The following is an 11,120-nucleotide window of genomic DNA, read 5'->3' on the forward strand; positions in this document are numbered from 1 at the left end:
TCCACGATGCCCAGCTCCACCCACGTGCCGTCACTCAGCCCCAAAGCAGCTTCCGGTTCAGCCCAGTGACGTCACAGGATGCGAACAAGGAGCGGCCTCCGCGCTGCGCAGCTCCACAGCGCGCCGTCCGTCAGCCGCGAGGCGGCTTCCGGTTCAGGTCCGTAACGTCACAGAACGTGAGTGAGACGCAGCCTCCGCGATGCCCAGCTCCTCAGCACCCTGTCCCTCAGCCCAGAAGCAGCTTCCGGTTCAACCCGATAACGTCGGCAAGAAAGCCGTCGGCCCAGATGAAGTCGCCTGCAATGGTGTTGGTACAGCCGGCGGGCGACCCGGGGCACTGGCCCCGCACCCATGCAAAGGTAGGGGAGCCCCCACTGGGTCAGCTTCTCCAGGGACCAGGCCGGGGGGACGCGGTCAAACTCCAGGTTCTCTGTGAGGTTGATGCAGGCCACGAGCAGCCTGCCTGGGGCAAGAGAGGGGTTGCTGTTGATGGTGCCGACTGTGGGGTCAGCCGCCCACGTGTGCAGTCACTAACCCATGGAGTCAGGTGGCCAGCCAAACGATATGGTCACCGACTCACATGGTCACCCACCCATGGGGTCACCCCCCCCATGGGGTCAGTAACCTGCGAGGTCATGCGGTCGCCTGTCCACATGTTTACCCACTCACATTGTCAGCCGCCCACGCGGTCACCCACTCACCGGGTCAGCAACTCACATGGTAACCCACCCTGCAGTCAGCAACTCAAACCGGTCACCCAGCCACACGGTTACCCACCCACGCGGTCACCAACCCACACGGTCTCCCGCCCATGTGACCAGTAACCCATTGGGTCACCCACCAACGCAGTCACCCACCCGTGCGACCCCTAACCCATGGAGTCACCTGCCCACGCAGTCACCAAGCTGTGCCATCACCCACCCAGACTCTGGTCTCCGCAGCGGTCAGAGACACAGATGTCCGACAGAGACCAAAGTTCAGACAGCAGGGTCTCACGTGGGTGTTGACTCATGAATTTCTCGTGTTACAGAGGGCAGGCAGGCTGGACAGTGACCCCAAAAATGTCCACGTCCTGGCCCCATGTGGTGGACACGATAATGTCCGCACGGATGGTCACATCCTGTCTACATCCTGATCCCCTTGGTGGACGCAAACGTCCCCAAGGATGTCCACACCCTGCTCCCCATGTGGTAAACAGAATAAAGTCCCCTAATATGTCCTGTTCCATTTGTCCACTTGAACCCAAAGCCAGCCCCGTGTGCTAGGACATGCGTGTGACCAGGTGTCCCAGTGTGAAGGTGGCACTCAGCTGGGTCCCTGCAGCTCTTCACATGATCCAGGTAGTGGATGAGGTCCCGGGGCTTCACCTGGTTCCCCCACCGGTAGGGGATACGGGGCCACAGTTCTGCATGCTGACTCATGGATGCCTCGTCCTTGTAGGACAGGATGACCTGCTGGCCCTGGGACCACAGCTGGTGCAGAGTCGGCACCTCCTGGGGGGAGAATCATCCGGCTGCCCGTGAGACGTGTGCACAGGGGTGATTGGAGTGCCTTGTGACATGATGTGTCAGTTATCGGGGGTGTCCGAGAAGCTACAGTGATGTGTGGATTATTAGGGTGTCTATGAGCAGTGATGGGCTGGTTGTTGGGTTCCCTGTGAGAAGAGGCAGTCATGGGTGGATTATTGGCATGTCTGAGTAGAGACACTAGTGAGTAGATTACTGGGGTGTCTGAGTGGAGACGGTGATGTGTGGGTTATTGGGGTGTCTTGAGCAGTGATTGGCCGATTTGGGGGGTGTTTGAGTGGAGACAGTGGTGGGTAGATTACTTGAGTGTCTTGAGAAGGGATGGGTCGATTATTGGGGTGCCTGAGTGGAAACAGAGGTGGGTGGATTATTGGAGTTTCTGATAGGAAATGGCAGGTGGATTACTGGGGCATCTTGAGGTGTGATTGATGGGTTTGGGGGGTGTCTGAATAGAGAGCAGGCAGGGTGAATTATTGGGGGTGCCTGTGACCAGTGATGGGCTGGTTTTTGGGTTGTTTGAGTGGAGACAGTGGTGGGTGGATTCCTGGGGTTCCATGAACGGCATCACCTGGTGCCTGACTCATCCTCATGTGAGCGGATAGTCTGATTACAGTGAAACCTAGTGCTCCCACCGCCCCCACTGCCAAGAGCATGGGGAGCCTGTGGGCCCTGCTCACCCCACGGGGACACAGCATGTCCCCAAAGATGTTCTTGATGCAGCCCATCAGGTACTCGTACAGGTCCTCCATCATGCCCTCGAAGTTCCTGCATGCCAGGAAAACCACCTCCTGGGGGTGGTTCTCCAGCCACTCCAAGATCTCCATGAGGGCATTCTGGGCGGGGGTGGAGGAGAAGGGCCTTTTACTGAGAGACAGAGGGGCGTGGGTGGGGACTTCCCCCAGCACAGCCACTCTACAGACGGGTTGGGGGGTCCTGACGCACAAAGACATAAAGCATGGCGCCTGTTCCCAAGGGACCCAGCCTCGCCTGAGTGGCAGTGGGGAGCCGTGGCATTACTCTGGTGTGTGTGTGTGTTTGTGTGTGTATGTACACGCTCCTGTAGGTACAGGTGCGCACGCAGGTGTGCATGCGTTCAGGGTCTGTGTGTGCGCAGAGGCATAGAGCAGTGCTTATAATATTGTATGAAGTCTGTACTCCAGGGAGCATGCAAGGCCAAAAGGGTCCTTACACACTGAGGCCCAGGGCGGAACCTCCAGACCCCAAGGGTCATTAGGTTCTGTAGTGGGGACACCGGGGGCTGAGGTCAGAGTGAGACATTAAGTGAGTTGGCCAGCAGCCGAGAGAATGGACTGAACATCCCCAAACTGGACACAGGCAAAGACGTGTCAGGGACCTGGTATAGCCAAATTCTGGGAGACACCCCAGAGGCCAGTGGTACAGGTGTGAGTTCAGAAACACAAGTTGGTCGGGAATTCTGAGTGACTGATGCCAGAGGTCAGCGCTCTCCTGCCTGGAGTGGACCTGTGTTGTCCCTTTAGACGTCAGCCTCTCCTGCCTGGAGTGACCGTGTGTCCATCTGAGTGGACGTGTGCCCGTCTGAGTGGACATGTGCCCATCCCCTCAGAGTCCCTCCCACTCCTGCCTGGACCAGACGTGGCTGTCCCTGGCTGGCAGACCCCCACCGTCCATACCGCCGGCCCCCACCCCCACCTCCATGAGGGCCGTCATGTACACCGTGTGGCCAGAGTGCAGGTTCCTCTCGGTGCCCTCCTCCATGTGCGCCATCTGCAGGTCCTCACACCGGCATCCAGTTGCTCCATGATACTCAGCACCTGCACACAGAAGTTGGTCACCTGTGCTGGGCACAGGGCGCGTCCACCGACTCAGGGGCTCGGCATGCACTGAGGATGCCCAACTGAGGGCCACATCGTCCACTGTGAAATCAACAGTGTTGGTGCTGCTGGGTTTCAGGCCCTGCTTCTGGGAACAAGATCTCCTGGGTCACTGCTCACGTGGAGCACAGAGCCCGGGTCCAGATTGTGGTCTTGGGGGTTGTTCCTGCAGAGTCCAGCCTCACCCACCTCTCAGGCAGTCCCTGGGTGGAAGCTCCCTGTGGGTTCAACAGGCCCAGCTCCATGCCACCCAAGCTGGACCCTTGGACACGAGGACAGCCAAGACCCACAGAGGTCTGTGCCCACCCCCACAAACAGCACTAGGAAAGGCAAGAAGGAATCAAGGGGAGAGAAGCAAAGGAAGAAACATGTGTCCACCACACACATAAGACAGGGAAAAGCAAAAAAATAACTGTAACATAAATTGAAAAGTGAAAGTTGCTCAGTTGTTTCCAACTCTTTTCGATCCGATGGGCTGTAGCCCTCCAGACCCCTCTGTCCATGGAATTATCAGGCAAGATTACTGGAGTGGGTTGCCATTCCCTTCTCCAGATCTTCCCAACCCAGGAATCGACCCTACATCACCCACATTGCAAGCAGATTCTTTACCAGCTGAGCCACCAGGGAAGCCCTAATACAAATTCGGAGTAGAAAATGTACTGTGTCCTCTACAAGGAGCCATGATGGAAAAAGAAAAAAACATAAGGATACAAAAATGGGAAAATAAATAATAGATTATCAAAAATAAAACAGAAAGCAAGGCTAATATTAACATAAACTAGTAGCAGAAAATGGCACTGTGTTTTCTACAGAGTCATAATGGAAAAGGAAAACTATATAAGGATAAAAAATGGGAAAGGAAGTCACAGCCCCCACCAATCCAAATTAAAAGAAAAGCAAAGACTCATATGAATATTGTCAGCTCCACACAGGCACTTGCCATCCACCTCTACAAGGATTAAATGAAGTGCTCATTGAGCCGCTAATCTTCAACCCCCGCGAAAGACCACCACCCGTGCCCCCCACCCCGCACACACCCAGGTCTCTTTGGCAGCCATACCACTTGAGACCATGGAACCGAGGTCCCCCAGGATGGATGGACCCTGCCCTGGAGGGAGGCAGAACAGAGGGACCCAGCACCAAGGGACCCTCAGAGCAGAGGGACCCCAGTCCTGCAGGACTCCCGGGCTCTGGTGCACCCCCTCCTGCTCACTCCCTCCTCTGGGTGTGAGCTCTTAAGGCCAGGCTGCAGGCACGTGATGCAAGCAGGAATGTAGTTTGTGCACATTCCAGCCCTGGCTCTCTGCCCATCAGCTCCCCTGATGAGGATTCCAGCAAGCTGGAACCTCCCAGGAGGAAGCAGTTACACAAGGCAGGAGCTGTGCTTGACAGCCTCTTGTCCTCTTGGGAGGACCAGCCTGGGAGCAGAAAATCCAGGAATCTGAGTGCCCCTCAAGTGCGGGTACAGGAAGGTGGGGTCCATCTGTCCCTTCCAGTGGGCCCCTGCTTCTGCAGGCACCTGGGCCCAGGTGGGTTGTCTACCCTGTCCTGCATCCACCCCCTGGCTAACCTGTGTGCCAGTGGCAGGACCGCTGTCAATTGGGTGCCCCCTCCCCACAGACAGGTCCCTCGCCATTGACTCCTCTCCATCCTCCACAGTGACTGCCTCCCACCCCGGCTTCTCTCCACCCCATGAAACCCCCGATCCACCCTGGAGAAGCCCTCGAGGGGAAGGGTGTGAGTGTTTGCATGTGATGTCAGTCGCTTCAGTCGTCTCGACTCTCTGTGACCCCATGGATTGTAGCCTGCCAGGTTCCTCTATCCGTGGGATTTCCCAGATGAGACTACTCCAGTGGGGCGCCATTTTCTCCTCCGGGGGATCTTCCCGGCCCAGGGATCAAACCCAAGTCCCCTGCATTGCAGGCTGATTCTTTACCATCTGAGCCACCAAGAAAGTCTCCCTGGAGGGGGTGCCGGTGTGCAAACGCAAACCCACCTCAGACGACATGGGAACTCAGCTATTGCTTATCTGGGACCAGGAAGGAGCTCTGGTGTCAGCTCAGCTGCACAGAGGGTGGGACCCAGCCTCCCCCTTCCCCTCCCAGCTCCCCCAGCCTCTGTGTCTTCAGATGGTGATGCTCTTAGTCCAGGGGCCCCCGTTCTGGCTTCAGGCTGGTTCCACGGTAAAGCTGTGTCCTTTCCTACCTTTCTGGGAGTTGCTCTTGGTGGGGAAGATCTCCTGGAGGAGGGCATGGTAACCCACCCCAGTATTCTTGCCTGCAGAATCCCATGGACAGAGAAGCCAGGCGGACTACAGTCCATGGGGTCGCAATGAGTCAGATATGACTGAGCAACTAAACCATAATTCTTCTTTACAGCAGGTTTGTTCTTAATCCCGTTTCCCCACCAGGGATAAGGACAGTGCCCCCTGTGGGTGACACTAGATGCTGGAGCTGGGTCCAGGGCCCGGGCGTGCCTGCAGACCCTCACCTGGGTGGTGGGCCACTTGAGCACCACGGTCAGGGTGACACATGGCAGCACTTTGCCCAGAAGCTGCAGCAGCCTCGCCTCCTTGTGAGAGATGGGTGGCTTCTTGTTCAGGCAGTATGTCATCCTGCGGTGGCTGCCTGCAGGCAAACCAGGCGGGGGACACGTCACCCCCTGAGCCTGTCCACTGTGCCCCCAAGCCGCCCTAAGGATGCACAGCTATAGCGCCATGGGGCACAGGGTAGGACCAAAAGTCGTATCCACTGAGTCCTGGGCACTGAATCTTGTCTCGAAATGGGGTCTCTGCAGATGTGAGAAAGAGAAGAGCAATTTATTTAAGGAATACCTTTTTGGACAGGAAAGGCTTACGATGGCTTTTGACTTTATGGCCTGTTGTTTCCCAGGTGGTGCTCGTAGCAAAGAGCCCGCTTGCCAAAGCAGGAGGCATAAAAGATTCAGGGGCGATCCCTGGGTTGGGAAGATCTCCTGGGAAGGGAATGCCAACCCACTCCATTATTCTTGCCTGGAAAATCCCATGGAGAGAGGAGCCTGGCCGGTACAGTCCATGGGGTTGCACAGAGTCAGACACGACTGAGCACAGACAGACCGTCCCTAGTTACAGGTACTTTGAAGTTATTCATAGTATTGTCAGGCTCTTTATGACGCCAGTGTTGTGGTCATTTATTAATGGTCATTTATGTGTGATTTCATTTATTCTTTTCCATTTTAAATCTGTGTGATCTGTTTCAGAGACAGTGTGGAGAGGTTTACACCCTAGCAGTCACCTGGGGACAATCCAGAAATCCTTCCCTTCCGTCTCTGAACATAGGTTTGGACTAGCTTTCTTTTGTTTTTAGTTGTTTTTTTTTTTCATATAAATGTATTTATTGTCATTGGAGGCTAATGACTTTACAGCTTTGTATCGTTTTTGCATACAGCGACATGAATCTGCCATGGGTGTACACGTGTTCCCCAACCTGAACCCCCCTCCCACCTCCCTCCCCATACCATCCCTCTATCCTGTATCATGCATCAAACCTGGACTGGCGATTCGTTTCCAATATGATAATATATGTGTTTCAATGCCATTCTCCCACATCATCCCACCCTCGCCCTCTCCCACGGAGTCCAAAAGACTCTTCTATAAATCTGTGTTTCCTTTGCTGTCTCTCATACAGGGTTATCATACCATCTTTCTAAATTACATATATATGCGTTAGTATACTGTATCTTTTTTTTTCTTATTTATTCTCAGGGTCACGGGATGGGAAAGAGGATTTACTAGTTCATAATATAATTTGATTTGATGATGTTATGGAAGAATGGATGGATGGATGAATGGATGGTGGGTGGGTGGATGGATCAATCAGTGGATGGGTGGATGATGGATTGGTCAGTGGATGGATGGATGGGTAATGGATGGATAGATTTATGGACGGATGGGTGGGTGGTTAGATGGATGGGGGTGTGGATGGAGAGGTGAGTGGGTGGATGGACAGATAGATGAGTGTATGGGTGGGTGTGTGGGTGGATGCATGGATAGGTGGGTCAGCAGCATGTGGTCCATGCACACGGTGGTGTATGATATGACTCACCCTGAAAAGGAGTAAGGTTCTGACACAGGCTACCTCGTGGATGGACCTTGAACACAAGATGGTCAGTGTGAGAAGCAGACACAGAAGGACACATTTTACGTGTCCATTTATAAGAGAGGTCCAGAACAGGCAAATGTACAAAGACAGAAGCAGATGAGTGGTGCCCGGGCTTGGGGGAGAGGCATCACGAGTTATTATGTAAGGGGAACAGGAAGGAGAGCGGCCAAGGGCCCCTCTGTGGATGAAGGAGGCCTGAAGACTCGGAAGCCTCCTCCTTGTGGGGCCCCCACAGCCTTCCCCATGGGGAAGCACCTGGAAGGACTAGGAAACTGGGTCCATGGTTCCCTGTCTGCTCCACACCCTCAAGGGAAGGGTGGGGGCCCCTCCTCCCGGGGTGGGGGTGGAGTGGCTGGCATAGAACCCCACAGCTGTCAGGAGGGTGAGAAAGAGTCTAAAGCTGCCTTCCATAGAAAGTAGCACTTCCTGTTTGTCCAACTGTCCATGTGTGCTCCCAGCGGGCAGTGCCCAGGGTCACAGCCAGAGCAGGGCCCAGTGTCTGCACGGCCAGAGGGGTGCTTGTGGAGAATGGGGCGCATTTGCACCTTGAGCAGGGTGCTGTCTAGCAGGGACCCTCCCCTCCCAAGCCACGGTGTCTGGTGAACAACCCTCTGCTGGCCTGAGCACAGCAGTGTCACCCTGGAAGTGCCCGCTTGCCTGGTCACCACTGGGCATCCCCAAGTCGAGATGCCCACCCAAGGCTGAGCTTTGCAGCACTTTTTGCAACCAAACTGGCTGGAGTCAGAGGTTCCTCATTTTAATTAGATAGGTCGGTACCACTTATCGAGTTGTTTGTGGGCGGGTGGCCCCCTTAAACTTTGGGCCCTCCAGGCTCAAGTGCAGAAGGTGCTGCACAAGCTCTGATGGAAAATATGGGTGGAAAGGTGAGGAACCTGAAGTTCCCAGGGCTGCCCTGGAGTAGGACAGAGTGGCTGAGAAGGCACAACCCCCCCCCCCCGCAAGGTGGCTGTCATGTGTCCTGAAGGCAGGCTCTCGGGGGTTCACGTACCTTCTGTGTTGATTGGGATAAAGTCGACAGACAAGGGAAGGTGCCGGTGTGTGTATGTGTGTGTGTGCAGCGTGTGTGTGTGTTCAGTGTGCCTGTGTGTGCCTGTATGTGTGCGTCTTTGGCACTGAGGCTTCCCACACTCGGACCCGTCTGGCAGCCACATCCCCGCAGAGCCGAGCCTGCGGGGCCTCACCTGGGATGGAGACGTGGTGCGGGGGCACGTCCCAGAGCCGAGAACTCAGTGCTGACATCCAGTCCGCGATCACCTTGGTGGCACAGGAGGGAGCCGGGCGAGCTCACCTGCCAGCCCATCGGAGGTTGAGCCTGGGAGATCTGGGGGAGGAAATGGGGCTTTGCATAATTAAAACAGGACCTGCAGAAGATCCAGTGCTGGCGGCACAGAGGCGTGGCTCTGAGAAACCGGTACCTGGGGACTTCTCTCCAAGAGAAAGGAGGATGGGATGGTAGAGAGGGGAGAAGAGCTCTATAGTAATAGTTCCTCCCTACAGTATTAGCTCCTCTCTGTTGTCATAGTAACAGCTTCCCCTATGGGGTAACAGTTGTCTAGAGTTCTCCTTTATAGTCTTGGAGTAATAGTTCTCGTTTATTGTCCTAGTCCTCCACTCCACACACTAATAGTCCTGCCTCTATTGTCATACTTCACTTTCTGTTGTAATAGTCCCCCCTCTGCCGTAAAAGTCTCTCCTCTACTGAAATAACCCCCCCTCTAATGTCATAGTCCTCCTATATAGTGATTGTCCCCCCCTCTGTTGTCAAAGTTCCCCTTCTACAGTAGTACAGTTACAGTCCCCTCTCTGCAATAAGAGTCCTCCTTGATTGTAGTAGTCCCCTTAAATTATAAGTCTGCCTCTAATATCCCCCTTCTAGAGTAAAAGTCCTACATTGCTATAATCTCTTTCTACAGTAAACATCCCTCTCCACTGTCATAATCCACCCCCTATTGTAATAAGTCTGTCTCTGTGGTAATAGTCTCTCCTCTAATAATCTACCTCTGTTGTCAGTATTCCCCTTCCACAGTGAAAGTCTCACTTCTACAGCAACAGTCCTGCCTCTACTGGCATAGTTTCCCCTCTGTACTAATAGTCCACTTCTCTTGTCCCTATTCTGTATTAATAGTCTCTTCCCTATCATAATGATCCTCCCTCTATAGCAATAGTCTTCCTCAATCTCAGTCGTCCCTTTCTATTGGGATAGTCCCTGTCTGCAGCAATGGACCCCCATTCATTATAATAGTCCCCCCTAAGGTAATCGTCCTCTTCCATTTGTCCCTCTCTGTCATAGTCCCCTCTGATCAGTAATAGCCCCCCTCTACAAAGACAGACCACCTTCTACTATAGAAGTCCCACATAAACTATAATAGGCCCCTCTCAACAGTGAGAGTCCTCCTCTATGGTAAGAGCCCCCCTCTATGGTAAGAGTCCTCCCTCCACAAATAGTTCGGCCTCTTCTGTAATAGTCCCCCTTCACAGAATGGTCCCCCTGTATTGTAATAGTTCCCTTTATTATAATAGATTTCCATATTGTCATAGTCCTTCCTCTACTGGAACAGCCCCCAGAGTATCAGAATCCCCCTGTCATTTACTTTTCCCCCTCCACAGTAATAGTCCCCACTACAATAAAGGTCCTCTTTTATTATGAGTTCCCTCCCCACAGTAGGGCTTCCCCAGTGGTTCAGCTGGTAAAGAATCCGCCTGCATTGCAGGAGACCTGGGTTCATTCTCTGGAAGATCCCCTGGACAAGGGAAAGGCTAATATTCCAGTATATCTCCAGTATTCTGGCCTGGAGAATTCCATGACCTGTATACAGTCAGACAGGCCTGAGCGACTTTCACTTTCTCCACAGTAACATCCCCCCTACATCGTCATAGCCCCATTTATTGTTGTATCTCCCTTCTACCATATTAGTCATCTCTCGGCAGTAATATTGCCCCTGTACAAATAAAGTCCTGCTGCTAAAGTCACTTCAGTCGTGTCCGACTCTGTGTGAAGCCCACCAAGCTCCCCCGTCCCTGGGATTCTCCAGGCAAGATCACTGGAGTGGGTTGCCATTTCCTTCTCCAATGTGTGAAAGTGAAAAGTGAAAGTGAAGTCGCTCAGTCGTGTCCGACCCTTAGCGACCCCATGGACTGCGGCCTACCAGGCTCCTCCATCCATGGGATTTTCTAAGCAAGTGTGCTGGAGTGGCTTGCCATTGCCTTCTCCGAAATAAAGTCCTACCTCTGTGTAATCATCCCCTCTCTAGAGTAATAGTCCTTCTCCCTGAAGGACTCGTATCCTCCTGTAACAGTCCCCTTTCCTCTTCACAGTAATCCTTCAGGATCAAAGTCTCTTTTCTAATCCAAATATTCAACGAGATGCAAGTAGAACACACAGCAAAACAGTACATCAGAACTCCAAGCACGGCACCGAGGGGAGCACCTGTGGATGTGTGTGCCCCTTCACATAGGGCTCCTTTGGTGCGTCTGCGTCACCATCCTGGGGACACCTGTGGGTGTGTGTCTGTCTTCCCCTCACAGAGGAGACCTCCCCATTGTACAGGCCACCTGCACACTGGGTGTCCTGTCCACAACTC

General features: G+C 53.9%; 1 pseudogene; it reads right to left on the bottom strand.

The window, feature by feature from the left end:
• Positions 1 to 226: 226 nt before the first annotated feature.
• On the bottom strand, positions 227 to 8,839 carry LOC129535055 (PI-PLC X domain-containing protein 1-like; annotated as a pseudogene).
• Positions 8,840 to 11,120: the final 2,281 nt, after the last annotated feature.

The sequence above is a fragment of the Moschus berezovskii genome, chromosome X, assembly GCF_049115385.1.
Source record: "Moschus berezovskii isolate FMDL1 chromosome X, NW_MosBer_1.0, whole genome shotgun sequence".
In the NCBI taxonomy this organism is placed as follows: domain Eukaryota; kingdom Metazoa; phylum Chordata; class Mammalia; order Artiodactyla; family Moschidae; genus Moschus; species Moschus berezovskii.